Below are 25,855 nucleotides of genomic sequence, written 5' to 3'. Positions count from 1 at the left end.
ATAAAAAACTAACACATTGCGTGTTCCATTATTTCATTTAACTCTCATAAAATTCCGTGAACTAATTACGATTATTGTATTTAACTGATTAAGGAACTGAATCTTAGGTAACCTGCCCAAATTTTACCTAGCTAACAGGTGCCTGAACCAAGATTCAAAACAATTCTAATTCCACAGTTTACCCACTTAATCCTACACTATGATTCTTCTCTCATGGGTTGATGTAACCATAAACTCAACATTTCAAATCCACACCGTGTATTTATTCTGAAAGAAAACTTCATCACTAGGGTCTTGTTATGGTATCAACACATGAAGCAGCTGGTATGGACTGTCGCCCTTCTAACTCAGAATGAATGGGAAGAGGGTGTAAAACAGTAGGACAGTAACTAAAAGCAGGAGCAAGACTAGGAGTTTTACACCTGTAGTTGTGAGCAATGAAGCAGTGAAGCATTCTGACCGCTGCTGATGACAAGCAGATTGGCTGCTACAGACATCAGACTCCATGAATGACAACAGAGTTTTCAGTAATGGTTCCTACCAGTACAGCCCATTTTTCAGTGTTGACAGACTCAAATAAACATTCCCATTTCCAGTGACTCATTGCACAGAAACAATTTAACATTTGGACTGCCCCATAGAGATCTCTCTACTAAAGAACCTTAAAGTATACTATACTTTTGTTATTAACCACTTAAAAGATGTTTTTTTCCTTCTGATTTTTATTGGTTTTCATGGAGATACCCATTGATTAATACCTCATATTCAACATGAATCTGCTCAGATGTCCCTACTCCAAGTCTCAAGTTTTAATTTCTTCCCAATCAATTCTCTTTCTTCTAGGAGACCTGCCAAGATTGCAACTTATGTTTTAATTCTGTGACCTACACAGTTAAATTTTGTGCCTCATTTTCAGTAGCTATAAAAAATAAGATATTCTTCTAAGATCTGTCTGATTCTCTGATAATGACTTTGGCTGAGAGTTCAAAGACCTGAGTTTCAATTTCTTCTGTGAGTACTCCTGTGCACCTCATGCCACAATGCTTAGTCACATTGCTGTCATTCAGTAAGCAACTACTAATGCACTCGACAATTAGGTACTGTAACGCAATCAACAGTAGCAGAAAACCATAATAATCCTGATAACACTCCATACCATGAGTTACTAACCTCCCATTACACATTTGTACACAACTCAGCACTCCATTTAGGCTCAAGTAGAACCAAGCCAATCATCACATCTCTTCTTTGAGATTCCTTTTTCCTGAGACTACTCCTAGTGCCAATGCTATATTGGTCAGGAGACAGAAGACAGAAACTATACCAGTTATTGGAACAGAGAGAATCTAATATAAAGAAATATTAACCCCATATGGGAAAATTAAAAAGGCAAAAAGGGAATTCCTAGGAATCCTGGAAATCGTCATTACCAGAAGTGGTTATCACTCAACAGCCATGGGGCAAAGGGAAGAGGTTATAATGACTAAAACTTAGATGCCTGGAGAGATGGGGGCCAACATGGCAGAGAAGTAGGAGGAATCCATACTTCATCCATCTCTCAAACAAAGAAGTATAGAAGCGGAAGGACTTTGAACACCAGAGCCTGGGAGGAAAAGAGACTGAATCTACCAGGAAGAAAATGGGAAACCTGGAAAAAAGATAGGTGGGTAACTGCGAACTGGAAGAGAAAAAAAAACAAAAGGCCTCATGGGCATGGAGGGGAGGGACCCCCTTCTGCAGAGAGACAAAGGGAAGAGAAAGAGCAGCAGGGAAGTGCAGGACTGTATCTGGACAGGAGAAAGACCTCGGACTGAGACTGAGAGCCATCCAATCTCTGACTTCGGGGCTTTTTTGGACTGGAGCCGGCTCCCTGTTCGCGCACCTGGGGTAGGAGGGGAGCCAGCCCTGGGTGCGGTGGTAGGTCGGGGGCTTAGTTCACAGCTGGAGAAAGGGGTTCCCTCCCTGGAGGGCTGCGCGACAGTACAGAGCTGCCTGCGTCCGCCACCCCGGGGCACAGTGGCTGGGAGGAGGGCACAGTCTGCAGGAAGATAAGGCGGCCATTTCCCTGGAGTGCTGTGGGAAAAGACAACGCCTGCCTGTGTCTGCCTGCGTTCACCACCCCAGGGGCTCACGAGGAGGCGCGGGGCTCAGTCCGAGTAGGAGAAGGCAGTCCTCCCTGTAGTGTGGCAGCGCAGACGAATCTAGCAGGGACCACATTTCGGCCGCACTGAGAGGTTTCCCCAGTGCCAGAGAACACGGAGCTGGACTTTGAATCCTAGCCAAGTGCACGTCAGGGGAGTTGGCAGAGCGAGAAGGACCACCCCGTCTGCGCCCCGGGCACAGTTAGGACGACTCAAACGAAGTTCCCTGGGTGGGCTCCACGGAGAAGAGACTGGGGCATCACCATCTCTCTCCCCCACCCACCACCACCACCACCACCACCACCACCAAGGCAGGGCCACAGGGGTCACTCCTGGGGCCCATAGTAAAGGTGGGTTCAGATTACACCAAACCACGCCCCTTCGCACTGGGTAACTGCTATCCACCAGAGCAGCACAGACCCTGTGGACAGCTGCTACCTACAAGCAATGCAGCATTGCCTGGATTAACTCTAGGTCAGTTCTGGATATATACATATATTCTCCCCACCTCCACCCCCCACCCCCACCATTTCTCCTTCTTATCTCTTCCCTCCCATAGGCTGGATACTCTGGTTATTGGTCTGTCTGAACAGACAAACTTAATCCATTATCTTGATACATGTTCTATACCTCCTTCTTTACACTCCCTTCTCTCTCTCTGAAATAATCAAGCCATATAGTTTCTCTGTCTAGGTAACTTCATCTTTGTTTAATTTTCCCCGCCTCCTTCTTTATTTTCCTTTCGTCTCTCTGGATTAAGACTTTTAGTCTCTCTGCCTAATCAATGATTATTTTTTCTCCCACCAACCCCCGCTTCCTGTCATTTCTCACTCCGTATGTGCTCCTCCATCAGCACCGCCTCCACCATCTTCTTTACTTGTAGTCAGTGTTTTGGGGTTTTTTGTTTTTAGTCTTTAGGCTTTTGTTTTATTTGTTTGTGTTATTTGTTTGTGTGTTTACATGTTTTTGTCTCCTGTTTGTCTATCTGTTTTCCTTTACAGGGCTACTCCAAGGAACAAATCAAAGCACACCTGGATGCAAAATATCACTACAAATAGGGTAATAAAATAACCAAAGTCACAACAACAGAGAGCAAGTAACAATTCCCGAAAAATCCTCCTAAAGGGCCAGACCCTGGACAGTGTAGGACCCTCCTTTAACACAGCAGTGCTTGCAGGTGCAGAGCATACAACAAGCGTTTAAAATGCATAAGGGGGGCGCCTGGGTGGCGCAGTCGGTTAAGCGTCCGACTTCAGCCAGGTCACGATCTCGTGGCCCGTGAGTTCGAGCCCCGCGTCAGGCTATGGGCTGATGGCTCAGAGCCTGGAGCCTGTTTCCGATTCTGTGTCTCCCTCTCTCTCTGCTCCTCCCCCGTTCATGCTCTGTCTCTGTCTGTCCCATAAATAAATAAAAACGTTGAAAAAAAATTAAAAAAAAAAATAAAATGCATAAGGGACAGAAAACTAGCCAAAATGACAAAATGGAAGAATTCTCCACAAAAGAAATTCCAGGAAGTAGCAACAGCAAACGAATTGATCGAAATCGGTTTAAGCAATATACTGGAACAAGAATTTAGAATAATAGTCATAAAATTAAAAATTAGAATAACAGTCATAAAAATCACTGGGATTGAAAAAAGCATAGAGGACAGCAGAGAATCTATTGATAGAGATCAAGGGACTAAAAAATAGTCATGAGGAAAGAAAAAGTGCTATTAATGAGGTGCAAAATAAAATGGAGATGGCTACAGTGCAGATTGAAGACGCAGAAGAGAGAATAGGTGAATTAGAAGATAAAATTATGGAAAAAAGAGGAAGCTGAGAAAAACAGAGATAAAAAAATCCAGGAGTACGAGAGGAGAATTAGAGAACTAAGTAATTCAATCAAACAGAACAATATCCATATCATAGGAATTCCAAAAGAAGACGAAAAGAGAGAGAAAGGGGCTGAAGGTGTACTTGAACAAATCATAGCTGAGAATTTCCCCAATCTGGGGAAGGAAACAGGCATTGAAATCCAAGAGGCACAGAGAACTCCCTTCAGATGTAACTTGATTTGATCTTCTGCACAACATATCATAGTGAAACTAGCAAAATACAAGGATAAAGAGAGAATTCTGAAAGCAGCTAGGGATAAATGGGCCTTAACATGCAAAGATAGACACATAAGGGTAGTAGCAGACCCATCTACTGAAACTTGGCAGGCCAGAAAGGAATGGCAGGAAGTCTTCAATGTGATGAACAGGAAAAATATGCAGCCAAGAATCCTTTATCCAGAAAACCTGTCATTCAGAATAGAAGGAGAGATAAAGATTTTTCCAAACAAACAAAAACTGAAGGAATTCATCACCACTAAACCAGCCCTACAAGAGATCCTAAGGGGGACTCTGTGACTGAAATATTACAAGGACCACAAAGTACCAGAGACACCAATACAAGCATGAAACCTACAAATATCACAATGACTCTAAACCCATATCTTTCAATAACAACACTGAATGCAAATGGACTAAATGCTCCAACCAAAAGACAGAGGGTATCAGAATGAATAAAAAAACAAGGTCCATCTGTTTGCTGTCTACAAGAGACTCATTTTAGACCTAATAACACCTACAGATTGAAAGTGAGGGGATGGAGAATTATCTATCATGCTACTGGAAGTCAAAAGAGAGCTGGAGTAGCCATACTCATATCAGACAAACTAGACATTAAATTAAAGGCTGTAACAACAAATGAAGAAGGGCATTATATAATAATTACAGGGTCTATCCATCAAGAAGAGCTAACAATTATAAATGTCTATGAGCCAAATATGGGAGACCCCAAATATATACAACAATTAATCACAAACATAAGCAACCTCAGAATGTGGTAATTGCTGGGGACTTTAATACCCCACTTACAACAATGGATAGACCATCTAGACACAGGATCAATAAGGAAACAAGGGCTCTGAATGATACATTGGATCACATGGACTTGAGAGATATATTTAGAACTCTGCATCCCAAAGCAACGGAACATACTTTCTTATTGAGTGCCCAGGGAACATTCTCCACGATAGATCACATACTGGGTCACAAAACAGCCTTTCATAAATATAAAAGAACTGAGATCATACCCTGCACACTTTCAGACCACAATGCTATGAAACTTGAAATCAATCACAGGAAAAAGTCTGGAAAATCTCCAAAAGCATGGAGGTTAAAGAACACCCTACTAAAGAATGAATGGGTCAACCAGACAATTAGAGAAGAAATTAAAAAATATATGGAAACAAACGAAAATGAAAATACAACAATCCAAATGCTTTGGGATGCAGTGAAGGCAGTCCTGAGAGGAAAATACATTGCAATCGAAGCCTATATCAAGAAACAAGAAAAATCCCAAATACAAAATCTAACAGCACACCTAAAGGAAATAGAAGCAGAACAGCAAAGACACCCCAAGCCCAGCAGAAGAAAAATAATAAAGATCAGAGCAGAAATAAACAATATAGAATCTAAAAAAAAAAAAAAAAAAAAAAGTATAGCAGATCAATGAAACCAAGAGTTGTTTTTTTAAAAAAATAAACAACATTGATAAACCTCTAGCCAGGCTTCTCAAAAAGAAAAGGGAGATGACCCAAATAGATAAAATCATGAATGAAAATGGAATTATTACAACCAATCCCCTCAGACATATAAGCAATTATCAGGGAATACTATGAAAAATTATATGCCAACAAACTGGACAACCTGGAAGAAATGGACAAATTCCTAAGCGCCCACACACTTCCAAAACTCAATCAGGAAGAAATAGAAAATCTGAACAGACCCATAACCAGCAAAGAAATTGAATCAGTTATCAAAAATCTCCCAACAAATAAGAATCCAGGACCAGATGGCTTCCCAGGGGAATTCTACCAGACATTTAAAGCAGAGATAATACCTATCCTTCTCAATCTGTTCCAAAAAATAGAAAGGGAAGGAAAACTTCCACTCTTATTCTATGAAGCCAGCATTACTTTGATTCCCAAGAGAGATTCCTGGAAAAAAAAAAAGAGAACTACAGGCCCATATCCTTGATGAAGATGTATGCAAAAATTCTCAACGAGACACTAGCAAATCTAATTCAACGGCATATAAAAAGAATTATTCACCATGATCAAGTGGGATTCATTCCTGGGATGCAGGGCTGGTTCAACATTCGCAAATCAATCAATGTGATACATCACATTAATAAAAGAAAAGGTAAGAACCATATGATCCTGTCAATCGATGCAGAAAAAGCATTTGACAAAATACAGCATCCTTTCTTAGTAAAAACCCTCCAGAAAGTCGGGACAGAAGGAACATACTTAAACATCATAAAAGCCATTTATGAAAAACCCACAGCTAATATCATCCTCAATGGGGAAAAACTGAGAGCTTTCCCCAGGAGATCAGGAACATGACAGGGATGTCCACTTTCACTGCTGTTGTTTAACATAGTGTTGAAGTGCTGGCATCAGCAATCAGACAACAAAGGGAAATCAAAGGCATCAAAATTGGCAAAGAGGAAGTCAGGTTTCACTTTTTGCAGATGACATGATATTATACATGGAAAACGTGATAGACTCCACCAAAAGTCTGCTAGAACTGATACATGAATTCAGCAAAGTCACAGGGTAAAAAATGAATGTACAGAAATCAGTTGCATTCTTGTACACTAATAATGAAGCAACAGAAAGACAAATAAAGAAACTGATCCCATTCACAATTGCACCAAGAAGCATAAAATACCTAGGAATAAACCTAACCAAAGTCATAAAAGTTCTGTATGCTGAAATCTGTAGAAAGCTTATGAAGGAAATTGAAGAAGATACAAAGAAATAGAAAAACATTCCATGCTCACAGATTGGAAGAATAAATATTGTTAAAACGTTAATACTACCCAAAGCAATCTACACATTCAAGGCAATCCCAATCAAAATTGCACCAGCATTCTTCTTGAAGCTAGAACAAGCAATCCCAAAATTTGTATGGAATCATGAAAGACCCCAAATAGCCAAAGTGATATAGAAGAAGACCAAAGTGGGAGGCATTACAATCCCAGACTTTAGTCTCTACTACAAAGCTGTAATCATGAAGACAGCATGGTATTGGCACAGAAACAGACACATAGACCAATGGAATAGAATAGAGACTCCAGAATTGGACCCCCAAAAGTGTGATCAACTAATCTCTGACAAAGCAGGAAAGAATATCCAATGGATAAAAGACAGTCTCTTTAACAAATGGTGCTAGGAGAATTGGGCAGCAACATGCAGAAGGTTGAAACTAGACCACTTTCTTACACCATTCACAAAGATAAACTCAAAATGGATGAAGGACCTGAATGTGAGACTGGAAACCACCAAAACTCTAGAGGAGAAAGCAGGAAGGAACCTCTCTAACCTCAGCCGCAGCAATTTCTTACTTGACACATCTCCAAAGGCAAGGGAATTAAAAGCAAAAATGAGCTATTGGGACCTCACCAAGATAAAAAGCTTCTGCACTGCAAAGGAAACAATCAACAAAACTAAAAGGTAACTGACAGAATGGGAAAATAAATTTGCAAATGACATATCAGAGAAAGGACTAGTATCCAAAATCTATAAAGAACTCACCAAACTCCACACCCGAAAAACAAATAATCCAGGGAAGAAATGGGCAGAAGACATAAATAGACACTTCTCTAAAGAAGACATCCAAATGGCCAACAGGCACATGAAAAGATGCTCAATGACACTCCTCATCAGGGAAATACAAATCAAAACCACATTCATATACCACCTCACGCCAGTCAGAGTGGCTAAAATGAACAAATCAGGAGACTACAGATGCTGGTGAGGATGTGGAGAAATGGGGACCCTCTTGCACTGGTGGTATGAATGCAAAGTGGTGCAGCCACTCTGGAAAACAATGTGGAGGTTCCTCAAAACATTAAAAACAGATCTACCCTATGACCCAGCAATAGCACTGCTAGGAATTTACCCAAGGGATACAGGAGTGCTGATGCATAGGGGCTCATGTACCCCAATGTTTATAGCAGCACTTTCAACAATAGCCAAATTATGGAAAGAGCCTAGATGTCCACCAACTGACAAATGGATAAAGAAGATGTTATTTATATATACAATGGAATACTACTTGGCAATGAGAAAGAATGAAATCTGGTCATTTGTAGCAACATGGATGGAACTGGAGAGTGTTATGCTAAGTGAAATAAGTCACAGAGAGAAAGACAGATACCGTATGTTTTCAGTCATACGTGTATTCTGAGAAACTCAACAAAAGACCAGGGGGTGGGGAAGGGGAGAAAAAAAGTTACAGAGAGGGAGGGAGGCAAACTATAAGAGACTCTTAAATACTGAGAACAAACTGAGGGTTGATGGGGGATGGGGGGGAGGGGAAAGTGGGTGATAGGCATTGAGGAGGGCACCTACCTATTGGGATGAGCACTGGGTGTTGTATGGAAACCAATCTGACAATAAATTTCATAAAAATAATAAATTTCAAATGGTAAATAAAAAAATAAAAATAAAAATAAAAATAAAAATAAGATGCCTGGAGAAGGGACCCAAGGACCTGACACTCATGATTTCTGAGGAGGGGTTCTGGTATCTCTGAGTGGTCATTATGGGCTGGTTCTTCAGGCATTAGAAAAACTGTGATTTTGATCCACTACAGCTATAGGAAGAAACTGCTGCTGAAGTGAAGGAGCTTTGCTGGGAAGGTACTGACAGGAGCAGGTAGCAGACCAGCAGACAGGGAGGATTCAGTACCTCCCTTCCTTCTTCAGCCTTGCAGCTTCCCTCTAAGCACCCTGCTGGCAGATCCTAACAGAGAGCCAGCTAGCCTGCAAGGTAGGAAGGTTGTTTGCAGTGTCCCAGTTCCAGCAGAGAGGCAGTCGCTAAATAACCGGCACATGATGTGATGTTCATCCATTTGTTCATCAAATATTTTTTAAATACCTACTATATTCCATACACTTGTAAGCACTGAAAAAAAGAACAATGTCTCTGCTTTTATGGAGCTGACATTTTGGCAGGGTGGAAACAGATAATAAACAAATAGACAAATTTTTAATATTTTAGGTGGTAATAAGTGCTTTCAAGAAAAATAAGTCAGGGTAAGAGAATGGAGAGAAATGGGGTCAGAAGCACTATAGACAGAAACAATACAGATAAAGCATGGAAAGTTAAGCCATGCTGGGGTTTGAATCCTAGCTCTGCTTCTTACAACTCTACAGTCAGGCAAATTGCTTAAAGCATCTGTATCTCAGTTGTGCTCAGTGTCAAAATGGAGATAATGATGACAATAAAAATATTGACCTCATAGGATTGCTATAAAGATTAAACAAGTAGATATCAACAAAGTGGCTAGAATATAGCGTCATATTATTAAAGAGTGGATAGTTTATCGTCAAGAGCTACAAAAAGCTACCACTTTTTGCTACTACCAAGTTGGTGTTGGAGGGATTTAAAGTAAAAGAAGAGATAGATGGAATGGAAGCAGCCATGAGGAACAAAGAAGACACTTGTCTCATCTCTAGACCAGTGGTGTGGCTGACCCTCTCCCTAAGGAATGTGGTGGAGGCCTCCTCAGAACAAAGGAAGGCAATGTGGCCCAGTCAACTCCTATACACATATGCATAGCTCTGACAGACTCTGTAACTTGTGTCCAATCAGACTATATGTCACCATATAGGGGGGACAAGGAGGTAGAAATTGCATAAAAGGCTATACCCCTGTGCTAAGGGCTAAGTTTTTCAGGCTCGAACCCACTGAGCCCATACCAGCACAACAAATTAAAGTTGCATCCTTGGGGCGCCTGGGTGGCTCAGTCGATTAAGCATCTGACTTCAGCTCTGGTCATGATCTCACAGTTTGTGAGTTTGTGTCCCATATCAGGCTCTGTGCTGACAGCTGACAGCCTGGAGCCTGCTTCAGATTCTGTGTCTCCCTCTCTATCTGCCCTCCCCCACTCATGCTATGTCTCTGTCTCTCAAAAATAAATAAACATTGGGGCGCCTGGGTGGCACAGTCGGTTAAGCGTCCGACTTCAGCCAGGTCACGATCTCGCGGTTCGTGAGTTCGAGCCCCGCGTCAGGCTCTGGGCTGATGGCTCGGAGCCTGGAGCCTGTTTCCAATTCTGTGTCTCCCTCTCTCTCTGCCCCTCCCCCGTTCATGCTCTGTCTCTCTCTGTCCCAAAAATAAATTAAAAAAAATGTTGAAAAAAATTTAAAATAAATAAATAAATAAATAAACATTAAAAAATAATATTTTAAGTTGCATTCTGGACAAAAAAAAAGGGGGTGGGGGCGCTTGGTGTCCCATCTCTCTGCGAGAATCCTGCTAAATTTCTTGAGGGCTCATGTCCAGTCTTGCATCCAGGATTCAGGGATGGTGCAGTGCATTTCCACATCCTTTGTCACAGGGATATAAACCTCAGAAACCCAGAAGTAACTTCACCTGGTGCCAGCGGACTGCTGATCCATAGGAGATTAATCCCTCCCAGAATGCCAGGACAAGGACCTCAGATGTACAGTGGAACCTGGAGAGGCCTTGGAAACAGCTCAGGGAGCATTGCCCATCAGACTGGTAAGAACCCAGGTTCATTTTGGTAGACCTGCCCCTAAGAGGCAGAAGGGAAGCCTGATTACCTCCCAGAATTGACCCAGTAGTTCCACAAGGAATGAATCCCCACCTCCAAGGTACTGAGCTCTGGGCAGCATGTTGGAGTTGGTGTGTGACTATGTGAATAAGACAGACAGCAGAAGGCTTCCAACCTGACCAATGGGCCAAAGCGAGTATTGAGTCCCAATCCATGGTTCTGTGGTGACCACATATGGCTTAAGGCAGTGTCAGACTTCCTCAGGAATCTGATCTGGGTCAGGGCTTGATACCTAACCCGCCAATGCTAAGAGAGGAGAGTAGCCCCAAACGAGTGTGCATCCTCTCCAAATTAGTCCCTCCCTTCCCCCCTTTTTCCTCTCTTGCACATGAAAGTTGTCCATGAGGTGGAGGAAATGGGTGGGAAGCAGCGTAAACCAACTCCCCTAGAGTGTATGTGGAGGAATTTCAAAAAGGGATTCAGGAGATTATTGTGTGAAATTAACTCCTAGAAAGCTCTGGACATTCTATGAAATTGGCCATTGTTTGGGGTCAGCTGGCCTTCTGATGGCTCACTTGATAAGGAACTAGTTGGCCAAGTGTTCAGGGTTATCGTGGGGGATCCAGGCCACCCTGACCAATTTCCTTACATTGACTGTTGGCAACACCTGATCCTATCCCGGCCACCTTGGCTAAAAGTCTATATTGAAGAGAACTATAAAGTTATGATGGCTCTTGTCACAGCTTCCTCCAAATGCTGCCCAAAAACTGAAAAATCCATACTGTCAGGAGAGCCTAAGGAGACCCCACCACCATCTGCCCCACTGTATCCCTCACTGCCATCTGTGCTTCCAGATGCCCCCACTGCCAAAACCCCACTGGAGCTTGCCCTTAGCCCCAAGACCTCACCACTTCCAGCACCACCAGCCCCTCCAGATGTGACTGGCTCACCTGGTCCTAATCCCATACACCCCTTTTGGAAAGCAACTAGATGATCAGTCCAGTGAAGACAGTCCCTCCCTTCAGCAACACTGGGGAGCCCTACAGATGCCACTGAGGGAAACTAGGGGATCCGTCTATTATGGTCAGGAAGGCCAGATCCAAGGATGTCAGTGTGTTTTGTGTACCAACCCTTTACCACTAAGGACTTCCTAAATTGGAAGCATCATACTACTTCCTATATGGAGAAGCCCCAGTCTATGATTCACCTAATGCAGTCCATAATTCAAATCCATAAACCTACCTGGATGGACTGCTGCCAACTCCTCCTGACCCTCTTCAACATGGAGGAACATCGCTGAATTACCCAGGCAGCCCTAAAATGGTTAGAGGAGAATACTCAGCTGGAACACTAGACACCCAGGCTTATGCTTGGGCTCACTTCCGTAGGGAGGACCCAAATGGGACTCAAATGACTCAAGTGTAGATGGAGGGCTCACAAGGAGTGAACAGTATCAAGCCCTTCTAAACAGCATGAAAAAAGGGAGGGGAAAGGCCATAAATATAAGTAAAACCCTAGAAGTGCTTCCAGGGACCCGAGGAGAGCCCAAGCCAGTTCCGTAAGAAACTATGTGAGACATTTCATCTCTATACCCCTTCTGATCCAGAGGTGCTGGTTATCCAGCAGGGACAGGACCAGGGCCAACAAGAGGAAGAAGGGAAGATCATCTCACCCAGGACCAAAGTTAGGACACAACCAGTATGCTCACTGTCATCAGGCAGGCCACTGGAAAACTGAGTGCCCCCTGTGGCTGGGTAATTCTCAGCAGAGCCCCAAGCAAAAAGAAAGAGGTTGTGTGCTCCAGGGCTTGTACTAACCAGCATCACCTGGGCCCCTGAAGATGATTTTGTGGGGCTAACCACCATGGAGGACTATGAGGAGGACTAGTACAGACCAGGCTCTATTTGGTTAGGCCCCCAAGAGCCTATGGTCCAAATGAATGTGGAGGGGGGGGCACCCAACGACTTCATGGTAGATACTGGGGCAGAATACTTGGTGGTGACTCAACCTGTGGGCCCCCTCTCACAGAGACAAGCCACCATTGTGGGGGGCCACAGGCAATCAGACGTGCAGTCCCTCCTGCTGCCTTGGTGATGCAGTTTAGGTGGCCATGAAGTCATCCGTGAATTTCTGTACCTCCCCAGCTGCCCCATGGCTTTAATGGGCCAGGACCTGTTAGAAAACTGCAGGCCCAGATAAATTTCAACTCCCATGGACAAGTTGCTCTGACCCTACAAAGCTGGAAGCAAAGATTATGACTCTCATGATTCCCCAAAGGGAAGAATGGCACTACTATAGTGTCAGGGAGGAGCCACAATAGGGACCTGAGCTTCCCTTCAGAGTACTGGGGATGTGGGCTGAGGATGACCCACCAGGACTGGCCAGGAACATACCTCCAGTAATTGTAGAACTAAAGCCAGGGGCAGAGCCCATCCATGAAAAACAATATTTCATCCCTCATAAGGCACAGGTGGGGATAAAGAAGCACCTGGAGAGGCTCCTAAAATACAGGATCCTCTGACCCTGTTGGTCATCTGGCCAGAAGCCAGGCACCAATGACCATCTGCCCATTCAAGACTTGCATGAAGTAAACCAGGCCACCATCACTCTTCACCCTGTTGTCCTGAACCCTCACACTCTCTTGGGTTTTATCTACACTGAAGCTGCCTTCTTCACATGCCTAGACCTCAACTATGCCTTCTTCTGCATCCACCTGCCCCCCACCCCCAGAATCAACTGCTCTTCACCTTCCAGGGGGAGAATCCTGAAAATGGTGACAAGAGCCAGTTGACTTGGACCAGACTGCCTCAGGGGTTCAATAACTCCCCCACCATTTTTGGCACTGTATTCGCCTCAGACCTAAGAGCCTTCCCAGCAGATCAACATGGCTGTGTCTTGCTTCAGCACGTAGATGACTTACTGCAGCTGGAAGTTCTTGGGAGGACTGCATGGAAGGAAGTCAGCAGCTCCTTACCATCCTATGGGAAACTGGCTATAATGTCTCAAGGAAAAAGGCCCAAATCTGTCAAAAGAAAGTCAAGTACCTTGGCTTTCACCTCTCCCAGGGGCAGCGCCTACTTGGCCTGGAGAGAAAACAGGCCATTTGTTCGATCCCGGTCCCATTGACCCGATGTCAGGTTCAGGAGTTTCTCTGGGCCGCAGGTTTCTGTAGAATCTAGATAACTAACTTCTCAGTCTTGGCCAAACCCCTTTATGAGGCCACAAAGGGAGGAGAGCAGGAACCTCTGTTATGGGAGCAAGTACAGCAATGAGCCTTTGAAGAGATCAAATAGTCCCTCACCGACACTCCTGGTCCGGGGCTCCCAGACATGCCCAAGCCCTTCTTCTTGTACATTCATGAACTACTGGCATCGTGGTGGGAGTGAGTCCTAACCCAGATGTTGGGGTCATGGCATCACCCAGTGACATATGTCTCAAGCAACTTGACTCTGTTGCCCAAGGCTGGCCATACTGCCTACAGGCACTTGCAGTGTTCTTAGTGTCTGAGGCTGACAAGTTAACTATGGGACAAGAATTGACAGTCTGAGTGCCACATTCAGTATTGACATTAATGGAGTACAAAGGACAATACTGGCTAATCAAAGCCCAGATGGTCAGATATGAGGGAATGCTATGTAAGAACCCACGCATTCACCTAGAAGTAGTGTGGACACTAAACCCTGAAACCCTACAGCTTGTCGGGCCAGGTCAACCATATCATGACTGCATTGAAGTCATGAATGAGGTGAAGTGTTCTCCAGTCAACTAGACTTAAGAGACCAGCCCCTCAAGGACCCTGATGCTGAGTATTTCACTGCCAGTAGCATTTTTGTGAAAGAGGGAAGATGCCTTGTAGGGTATTCTGTGGTAACCCTGAATTCTATCACTGAGGCCAAACCCCTGCCAAAGGGGACTTTGGCACAGAAGGCAGAGCTTATCATGCTAACCTGGGCCCTCCAACTGGCAGCAGGGATACGTGTTAATATGTATGCAGACTCTAAGTATGCTTTCACCACCTTCCACATATATGGGGCTTTATATAAAGAGAAGGGTCTAATAAACTCAGGAAGAAAAGATATAAAGTGTGATAAGGAAATCCTTGAACTCTTAGACACTGTGTGACCCCTAAAATATTGGCCATCATGCATTGTCAGGGACAACAAAAGGGAGACACCATGGCTGCACAGGGAAACCATAAGGCAGACCGAGAGGCAAAGCTTGCGGTCTCCAAAGAAACAGCAGAATCAGCAGCTTTAACCGCTGCGCTGTTCCCTAGTCCACTGGCAGAATGGGACCCTAATTACAACATGACAGTACCTGTTTTAAGACTGAAAATGGAAGCTACCTCCCAGGTGGATGGTGGGAATTTGAAAATAGCTGAGTAGCAATTCCTGAGGCCCTGGCTCCAGCTTTTGTCAAGCAGTTCCATCAGGAAACCCATATTGGCTGGACAGCTCTCAAGACTATGCTGAGCTGACATTTCTACATCCCTCGACTCTCCAGCATTGTCTGAGCCGTGTGTGAGCAATGTGAAATGTGTGCCCAGAATAACCCACGTCAGGGACCCAAGGCTGCCCCTGGGGTGCAGAGTGTCTGGGAAGCCCCATTTGAAAAATATAATGGTGGACTTCACTGAGCTTCCCCAAGTCCGAGGCTATACATATCTGTTGGTCTTTGTGTGCCTTTTCTCAGGGTGGGTGGAAGCCTTCCCTACTTGCACAGAAGAGGCACATGATATGGCCCGACTTCTTCTATAAGAAATCATTCCTCAATTTGGAATCCCTATCACTATGGGATCAGATAACAGACCAGCGTTCCTTGCTGAGGTGGTGCGGCTGGTGGCAAAGGGGTTAAAGATCACCTGGAAGTTACATACGGCATTCTGACCCCAGAGCTCCAGGAAGGTGGAACAAATGAACCAAACCCTGAAGCTGCAATTAAGTAAAGTATGTCAGCAAACCCACCTACACTGACGATTGGTGTTGCCAATCGCCTTGTTAAAAATCAGGTGTAGGGGCGCCTGGGTGGCGCAGTCGGTTAAGCGTCCGACTTCAGCCAGGTCACGATCTCGCGTCCGTGAGTTCGAGCCCCGCGTCAGGCTCTGGGCTGATGGCTCGGAGCCTGGAGCCTGTTTCCGATTCTGTGTCTCCCTCTCTCTCTGCCCCTCCCCCGTTCATGCTCTGTCTCTCTCTGTCCCAAAAATAAATAAACGTTGAAAAAAAAAAAATTTAAAAAAAAAAAAAAATCAGGTGTAGCCGCACTAAGCAGACAGGGTTCTCCCCTTATGAATTCCTTTAGGAGCACCCCCCCCATTATCAAGGGCATAAGGGAGGTTCTAAATGAGATAGGCAATCTAGCCTTAAGGCAACAGATGTGGGCCCTGGACTCTCCCCTAACCACCTTACACCACTGGGTTAGGGAGAGATTACCTGTGAGTCTGACCACAGATGCTCACCCCTTTAAACCAGGAGACGCTGTATGGGTAAAGGAGTGGAATGTCCAACCCCTAAAAGCCCTCTAGAGGGGCCCATTCACTATCATTTTGTCCACTCCTACTGCAGTAAAGGTAGCCGAAGTAGGTCCCTGGATTCACCACAGCAGAGTTGAAGCCAGCATCTCAAAACTGGGAGCGCATTCCTGATCCATTAACACCGTGCAAGCTGACCATACTGAAGAAGCAATCTGTGATTCCAGAGGTTCTGGGAGACTGCAGCCCTACTTTAGTCATTCTGGAAGCTGACTAATCTATGCACAGCAGAAGCTTAAGGAATTGCCAGTCCAGTGAAACAGACAGACTATCCTTATTTTCTATATCTGTTTCCTTACTGTGATGCACTGTCACCCCTTGTTCCTCACTGTTATTGTGATTCTTGCTCTGCTTTTCACCATAGGACTGGCAGAGGCTGCCCTGGCCAGCTGGGAATGTGGTGACAGGTTTCTGTTAGCACTCACCTTCGTTTTGTAAATAGGATTCTTCTTTGGTATTGGTTGCTTCTAATCTGGATCCCTTCTATAGACCTAAATTCCTGATCATGTGACCCATGTATTCGCATAACCAGGTCAGGCCAGGAGATCACTGGACCTTACTATACCATACCCACTTCTCCTGCTAGGGAAACATCCTAGGGACATGCATACCCTATAAGACTACCTATTCTATCTGCCAACAAGAGTGTCAATACACTTGTTTCAACCCACAATACTCTCCAACTGAGGAATGGCTAGAAGTCCAGAGTCACCCCAAGACAAACACCACTGGTATAGGCCGACTAATTAACAAAACTCAAATTATCAATCCAAACTGGCCAGTGTCTATATTCTTGGATATATATACAGCTATAGGTGACACATTGCCATATGGTTTGTTATGATGAGGTCAGACATGGGAATGAGAGTACCGACTCAATGATAAATACATGTGTGAGGGGTCTTGTACCTGTGGTTCCTGGCCCCAGGCACCTGAATTCTTCTGTCCTTGTTGGAGTTATGTCACATGGGCCACCTGGCAGACTAAAGACAAAACAGCACTCCTCCAAAAGGGTGTGGCTGAGTCCAACTGCCAATCAGGAACCCCATTAATTTTACCATCCTTGACCCAGGAGACTCAAAATGGAAAACGGACCACCGAGTTGGTATACTTATCTGTCGGCAGGGCAAAGACCCAGGAACTGTGTTGTATTTTAAGAGAGATACTGTCACACACAAGGCCATGACCCACCAGGTCTTTCATTCCTTTTATGAAGAAATGGAGAAGGGTCCTCCTCCTGTCTCTGTCACAACTAAAAATTTGTTTCTAGCCCTAGAAGAGACTCTAAAGATCTCTTTTTGTTATGTATGTGGGGGAACCAACATGGGGGATCAACGGCCATGGGAAATTAGAGAATTATATCTCCATGAACCTTATAATGGAATAGAATACCCCAGTCTTACTACCAGGGTTTGGCTCCTCAAAACCTCAATTTTTGGGAAAAACTGCTTTGCCCGGAGGGGAGGAAAGTTCACCATCTCTATGGGAAGCTTAATGTACCTAGGCCAAAGATTTTATAACTCAACTGCCCAGGGAAACCCAATGGTGGGGGTCCCCAGATCACCTTGAGCCAGATCCTCCCACCCCTTGTCTAACTTCTCTGATCTCTGAGATGCTTGGGACAATGTCGACGCAGCCATCGAATGGTGGGCCCCAGGTGGACTGTACTGGATATGTGGAAGGATAGCCCATGCAGTACTTCCCTCAGGTCAGAATCATGTATGCTGAGAACTATTCGTCCATCTTTCGTCCTTCTCCCAGTTGCCACAGGGGAACATTTGGGAGTCCAAGTATATGGGGACAGGGAGACTCAAAGGAAAAGATGTGCCCTACAAACTGGCAAATGGAAAGATGATGAATGGCCTCCCAAACATATAATCCAATATTATGGCCCTGCCACCTGGGCAGAGGATGGCTCCTGGGGCTACCGCACTCCCATTTACGTGCTAAACCACATAATCAGACTGCAAGCAGTTGCAGAAATTATAACCAATAAAACTGCCAGAGCTCTTAACTTACTAGCCAAGCAGCAGACCAAAATGCACAATGCTAACAATCAAAATCACTGGGCCTTAGATTGCTTGCTTGCTTGCTTGCTTGCTTCTGAGGGAGGAGTTTGTGGAAAGTTTAACCTGACCAACTGCTGCCTACAGATAGATGATGAAGGAAAAGTCTTAGAGGATATCACAGATTGAATGAGAACAGTAGCTCATGTCCCAGTCCAGACCTGGAAAGATTGGAACCCCAGGGAGGTATTTGGAGGATGGTTTTCAACTCTTGAGGGATTCAAAACCCTCATAGGTATTATCCTCTTGATCTTGGGTGCTTGCTTAATCCTACCTTGCCTAGCTCCCCTGGTTATACGGTCTGTCTCTAGCCTCATTGAGGCAATAATTGAATGGCCATGCACGTGATGATGTTATGAAATATAAACCTCTAAACCAAGATGATGCTCTTTGACTCAAAATAGGGGTCCACACGTCAAAAGGGGGAATGTGGTAGAGCCCCTCCTAAGGAACATGGTGGAGGCCTCTGCAGAACAAAGGAAGGCAACGTGGCCAAATCAACTCCTATATACATATGCATAGCTCTGACATGACTCTGTAACTTGGACTGTGTCCAATCAGACTATATGTCACCATATAGGGGAGACAAAGAAGTATAAATTGCATAAAAGTCTATACCCCGCTGTGCTCAGGGCTCAGTTTTTCACATACAAACCCACTGAGCCCATGCTGGCACAATGAATAAAGTTGCTTCCTGGACAAAAATAAAAGGTTTCAATGTCCCATCTCTCTGTGTGGGAATCCTGCTACAGTGGTACAAAAGATAAGGAAGAGAAAACAGCCAGCACTTGAGAAGTCTATGAGCAATGCTGAGTCTTCAAGGGGGAGATAAGTTTAAGTTAGATTAGAAATATGAAAGCCACATTAAGAGAGTAGGCTGAAGATACTGCGCCACAGATAGTAATGGAAGCAATTTGGGCAAAGAGGACACAGAGGTGTGAAAGAGGTATCACCACTTTCCGCTTCACTTTACCAAAAGTAAAAACACTGTGATTATATTGATAATAGTCTTGTGGTGGCAAGAACACCAAAACACTTTTAATAAACAATGATATATATTTCTATAACCCTTTTTGGGTAACAAAGTACATTTACATCCACTCATTTATTGCTCACAAAGAAACTATGAAACTGACAGATAGCAGACATTCACAGTGAGAGTGAAGACATGAGCAAACCTAGTATTATTTTAGCCCAATAACTCCCAAATATTTAACAATTGTTAGGAGAGTGACTATATCTACAGAAAGCTAAACTAAGGCCTTAGAGAAAATATATTATGGACACTTAGCTGTTTTCACATCATATGTGTGAAACTGTAAATGGGTTCTAAGCTGATGGTGTATCTAAATAAAAAAAGGCTCTTTGGTGGAGGAGTACTCTAACTAAACCACAAATTACCTCAGCAGATGGCCCAATCCTGAGACTGCTTCACAGAGATTGTCATATTGGAAAACAGCCCCTAAAAAATATGGGCATTCTGTACACCTGTCAACATGCTGAAGCCACAAGGTGACTCAAGCCAAAATGACCTGTCTACTACTTTCCTCCTCAGCTGACATTCCTGGCATAACTCCAGAGACTTCTGGGGATTCTAACAGGTTTTTCATATAGACTGCTTAGAATTTATAACATGGTAAAAAGCTGAAAATAGCTTTTTAGGATAAATGAATCAGACAGAATTCATTTCCTAGAATGATACAGGTTCTTAAAAAAACCCTCATCACCTCTTACTTTACTGATTTCAACAAAGAAGCAGAGTGAAGTAAAGTGACTTGCTCAAGGGCACCCAGTTTCATAGCCAATGAGTGGCAAAGGCAGGGCTAATTATGGATGTCCTGGATACTAATACAAAATTCTCTTTTAGCTCTATAATATAAATACTATTGGGAGGGGGCACCTGGGTGGCTCAGTTAGCTGAGCGTCTGACTTTTGATTTCAGCTCAGGTTATGATCTCACAGTTCATGGGCTAGAGCCCTGTGTCAGGCTCTGGGATGACAGAATGGAGCCTGCTTGGGATTCTCTCTCCCTCTCTCTCTGCCCATCCCCTGCTCATGTATGCACATGCAATCTCTCTTTCTCTCTCAAAATAAATAAATTAAAAAAAAAAAAAGCAGTATTATTGAGAGGAATGTACAGGAAAGGCAAATAATCCAAAAATCAAAACTGACATAGGAAAAGAAACTGGCAAAGAAGACATCTTTACCGGAGGCTTCTGACTAAATGTAGAGAAAGGAAAAAAGTGTCTCAATCATGTGTTTTTCATTGTGTAAAATGCATGCATATTCTGCATAACCTCAAGTGACATGGCTGAAAGGAATCTAACTTCCACAGCTTCTATTTCACCTATAGTCTCTGCATTCAAACTGATCTGTAAGCACCTTGAAGACAGTGACTCCATCCTCAAAGTCTTTGTATTCCCTTGACCCAGGACAAATCTGGGCCCCTAAGAGTTACTCAGTAACTGTTTTCCATGTAGCTGATTATAATGTTTGCCAAAACAGTTACCCTTTGAAATTATTCTTAAAATTTTTCTTCCTGGTTTAGCAAAGTAACATTTAGAGCTCTTCCAAAGAAGTCTACTGATGTCTTGATTTTCCCATGCTATTTCAATTCAAAAGTGTGTGTGCTATTTTATTTAGAAAACATTTGTTTTATTCAGTCATTTTTCAGCAAAATTTACAAGTCAAAATTACGATTTAGATTAATATAAAGTAACATGTTAGAAGTTATAAGCTTTGTTTCATGAAAGGCTTAAGCAAACAAAGGTTATTCCACATAAAATGCACATAATGCAATTTGGTTGACTTGAAATGCAAGAAAAGGGAGGGAATATATGCAAAGAATTACATACAAATGGAGCACTTCTGGTTTCTATGGTAACCAACATAAAGAATACCTTTTTGTAAAATGGACAAGTGAAGTCAGTGAGATGTAAATTTATGAGCACAAAAACCAAAGGACCAATACAATCCTGTGGTATGTAAAGAAGTCTAAAGTTTTCCCGTAATAGGATTGCAAATTTAAAAAAAAAAAGAAAGAAAGAAAGAAAAAGAAAGAGAGAGAAAGAAAGAAAGAAAGAAAGAAAGAAAAAGAAAGAAAGAAAGAAAGAAAGAGAGAAAAGTCCTATTGCTAACAGACCTATTCAGAAGGTCTGTTTTTATTGTTTTTTTATTGCTTTTTTTATTGTTTACTGGACCAGTGATTACAATCACAGTAGGGAAGTCAATGAGGCCATGATTCTCTAAGTATCCCTTCTCATCAAAGTGTAGTAAGCTGGCTCTGGGGACCAGACACCCAACAGTAGAACTTATTTGAAATTAATTAAAATTTGAATATGAATTTGTTATTCAAAGGGAAAAACATGTATATCATTTGCTGTTCTCTTATTCAGACAAGAATACAAGTTCCCATTGCTATAAAGACTATACTAAATATATGTTTTTGGTTTTATAGAAGAGAGAGTGATGTGGGGAACAAAGGCAGAAAAGAAATGCATATAAAATTAAATTTCCTAATAACATGAAGCCCACTGACAAATACTTGAGACAGGCAGAGTAGGATATTCCTCCAGGAGCTCCCAACTGTCTTAATGTTAATGCTTTGCTGGAGGAAAAACAACCTTAGCTTGACAATAGCTAGGCCTCCAGGATCCTGTGAATCTTCTTTAACATAGAAAGCCTTTTTGGAAACTTCCCCTTGTCTTTACCTCCCCCAGCTCCCAAGTATATAATCAGTCACTCCTCACAACCCCTGTGTAGCCCTTTCTGCCCACAGGTCCTGTCCCCATGCTTTAATAAAAACACCTTTTTGCACTGAAGACATCTGAAGAATTCTTTCTTGGCCATCAGCTTCAAACCCCAGCACTTCAGACCACATCAAGAGGACTGTGTGAAACTATTTTCAGGGACAACAGAAAACGCAATGTCCCAGTGCCCTGTTGCTTTTCTGACTAGTGTATGCTTAACCTACTCAGTATAATGAAGATGGTCAAAGATTATACAATTTATAACGATTTAAGCATATATCATTTTACTCCCAAAATGAATAATGGCTAAAATAACACATTTATCTGAAGAAGAATCTTCATGTAATCACATAAGAGTTACAGTGATGAAGAGAATTGAACAGTGATTTCAACGTTTCATATAAAATCATCATGAATAGGAGAAAATTTCACTGTGCATATTGAAAAATACTTTCATTTAATACTGTAGCATTAATATCACAGAGATGTCTAAAAATCAGTCTGTCGATGCCTTTGAGAGTATTTCATTTGTATTTCAACATGCCAGTTCTCTAACTCCATGTGTTATTCCAATGCTTTAAAAAGAAAGGGTTGTCTCTGAAAACTGAGCCTCTGGATATCACCCCAGCTTGATGAACTGAGGCTTTTGCTTCCATCAGCCTCAGATTGTAAAAAGCTGATCTGATATCATTCACAGGGCCTTGGATTCCCAAGCAAGTTTTCAAAATTTATCTTCTCATGCCTACTGTTTTGTTTTGATATTTCTAGATTTGAAATTCTTGGTTTTCCAAAAGCAATATTGGTGGAAAGTTATCAAAGATGCCCTGATAGTCTAGCATGAGCTATGTTTAGGACAATTTCAAATACATGTGCGGCAATACTCTTGAAACTGCCTTTCATAAAGTATTTTCCTGGATTCCTGAGCCTTTTTCTGGTGTCTAGAAAATTTATAAAATGTTGTTATGATTAAATTTCATACAACTGAAAAATATGGATACTAATAAAAATAATAATCATTAATGCATGTAAGATATGAAAGTTTATCTTTTTCTTCAACAAATATAAAGTATACCAGAAAGAAAATTTTCTTGAATTACATGATCATCTAAAATTTTAGTGTTTTGAGTCACCTGGGTGGTTCAGTTAAGCATTGACTTCAGCTCAGGTCATGATCTCATGGTTTGTGAGTTTGAGCCCTGTGTCAGGCTCTGTGCTGACAGCTCAGAGCCTGGGGCTTGCTTTCTCTCTCAAAAATAAATAAACATTAAAAAAAATTTTTTTAAGAAAATAAAATTTTAGTGTTTCAAAGATAACATTAGTTGCTTTGTTGTATTATGGAAGAGTAGAGATGTTTCCGGGAGGCACCAGAATCCCTATCCACACTGAGCAGCTATAAAGTCCACCTGTCCTCCCTCTATATGACACTGACATCCAGACAAAGAAAGACTAACTTCATCTCTGCAGCCTGCCTTCCAGACAGACTAATAGATTCAAATGAAGTCCCCGCCACCCATAAAGATAAAGTATGCCTAAAGCTTAGTATCATGAAATGTTTAAAGTGCTTTTGCAATATTCACTATGTTTGAGCATTGTATTCAAAGTACACAAAAAGAATACTTCTGCTGTCCTTTTTTTTCATCTTAAACATGTAGGACACAGAGCTGAAAAGTAATGAATAGCTCAGTGGAGCAAACTTCCTCACTTTAAATATCCCATCATTTTTTATCTTGTCCTTCTAGGTGGGCATGGATAGTATCAAAAGACTTCATGGAGATTAACTTTGGTTTGAAAATTGTGTCTACTTTGGCACTATACAATCTGTCAGTTTTCCTAAAGAGTTATTAATACAGTTCTTTCCTTTTTTGTTAATCAACATATCCCTGTGCACTGGGCTTAAGTGGACACTTTAGAGAGGACTTTCGGTTCTGCTATACTCACATATTAACACTTTTTGGTGCTCTTCATTCTTCTCTTCAGACCCATATTTCCATCTGGTATCATTGTCCTTCTATCTGAAGGGCTTCCTTTAACATTTCTTATGATGTTTATGTGTTTGTGATGAATTCTTTCCACTTTTGCTGCAGTCTGGAGAACTCTCTAGTCAGTATACAGAGACTACTGTAAAGCTCACCTTGTTTGTTTCCCTTCTGTCAGGAATCATTGTCCTGTGTTGCCTACTGTTCAATGTTTGAAAACACTTGCTTAATGTATTACATCTGTTTTTCTGTTATTATATTAAAAGGGTAAATCTGATCCCTGGTACTCTGTCATGGCAAAAGCAGAAGTCTTACTCCTTCATAAATGAAAAACTTAATCAACTTTCAATGAAACCTATGACAGGGAATATGTTAATTGTTTCCTTCTTTATGTTTAGTGCCTTCTATGCTTTATCAAAGATGTTATAAAAATAAATGAAACAGGATGTTAAGAAAGAATTTTGGCTGAGTCAATAAGAGACCATAGATAACACATCCCAAAGGAGGTGATAGAACATATGCATAACTTACAAAATTTCACAGCCCTCAAACTCCTTTCTCATATTGAGGGTATAAAAGGATTTGGAGCTTAAGGATAGGGAGGAAAGTATTTCTTTAAAGAGACCTGGAACTGTGTTGTGAATTTCACTTACTGCAAGGAGGAAATGTACTTTTATCTCAGGGAAAGGGATTTCAGTGAGGTAACTCAGAGGACTAAATATGTGTCTTCTGTAATTGGAGGACCTAGTGGTCTGATGTTTACTCATACCTGTGTAATCTAAAGTGTGGTTTTCTCTGGCTAGCTGTTCCCAATGGCAGAACAAGTAAATCCTGAGTTGCTTATGACTTGCACTTCAAGAACAAGGTGAAAAGAACTAGTCTTCAGTCTTAGGCCTTGTCCAAAAAACTACCTGAAGGGCAAAATAGATTACAGCAGAAAGAAACTAAAGACACTGCTAAATTAATTGCTTGGGGCTGAAAAAGAAGTAAAGGACCAGGTGACAATTAAATGCTTATTCTCTCTTTTTTTTCTTTTAATTTTTTTATCTATTTAGTTTGAGAGAGAGAGAGAGAGCAGGATAGGGACAGAGAGAGTGGGAGAGAGAATGGGAGAGAGAGAATCCCAAGCAGGCTCTGCACCATCAGAACAGAGCCCAATGCAAAGCTCAAAGTCACAAACCATGAGATCATGACCTGAGCAAAAATCAAAGTGTCGGAGGCTTAACAGACTAAGCCACCCAGGCACCAATAAATGCTTATTCTCTTTAAGGAAATTTGTCTTAGTAAGATATCCCTAGCACCCACAAGAAATAGATTCACCTTTAAACATCTGTTCAGCCCAAAAGAGAACCAGATCAGGATGGCAATGTCAATCAAAAAAGAATCCACCTACTATTCTCCTACTTCCACCCTCCTTCAAGGGCCACAAATAGCATTAGTAAAATGTGGAAGAAGTAGAAATGCTAATTAGAGAAACCTCAACCTTAAAGCAAGTTTGGATATTTGATTATTATGAAGAAGAGAAAAGCTTGATAACTTTTGGCATTTAGTGAGTGTTGAAATGTTTATATCACCTAAGAGAGACCAGAAAAGCCTGGTCTCTCAAAAGACCAAAAGATCTGTCTTTTGGTCAAAGATCTGTCCAAGGAGCAGGAGCAGGAGCAGGAGCAGGGGAAGAATTAACTCCATAGTTTAGATTTAAAGGACAGTCAAGACAAGAAGAGACAAAACTAAGGTGACCTGGCGATTCACTCCCACAGATTATTCTTGTTCGACATA

The sequence above is a fragment of the Puma concolor genome, chromosome B3 (assembly GCF_028749965.1).
Source record: "Puma concolor isolate L17-30 chromosome B3, mPumCon1.1.hap2, whole genome shotgun sequence".
Lineage (NCBI taxonomy): Eukaryota > Metazoa > Chordata > Mammalia > Carnivora > Felidae > Puma > Puma concolor.
This window is presented reverse-complemented; position numbering follows the sequence as displayed.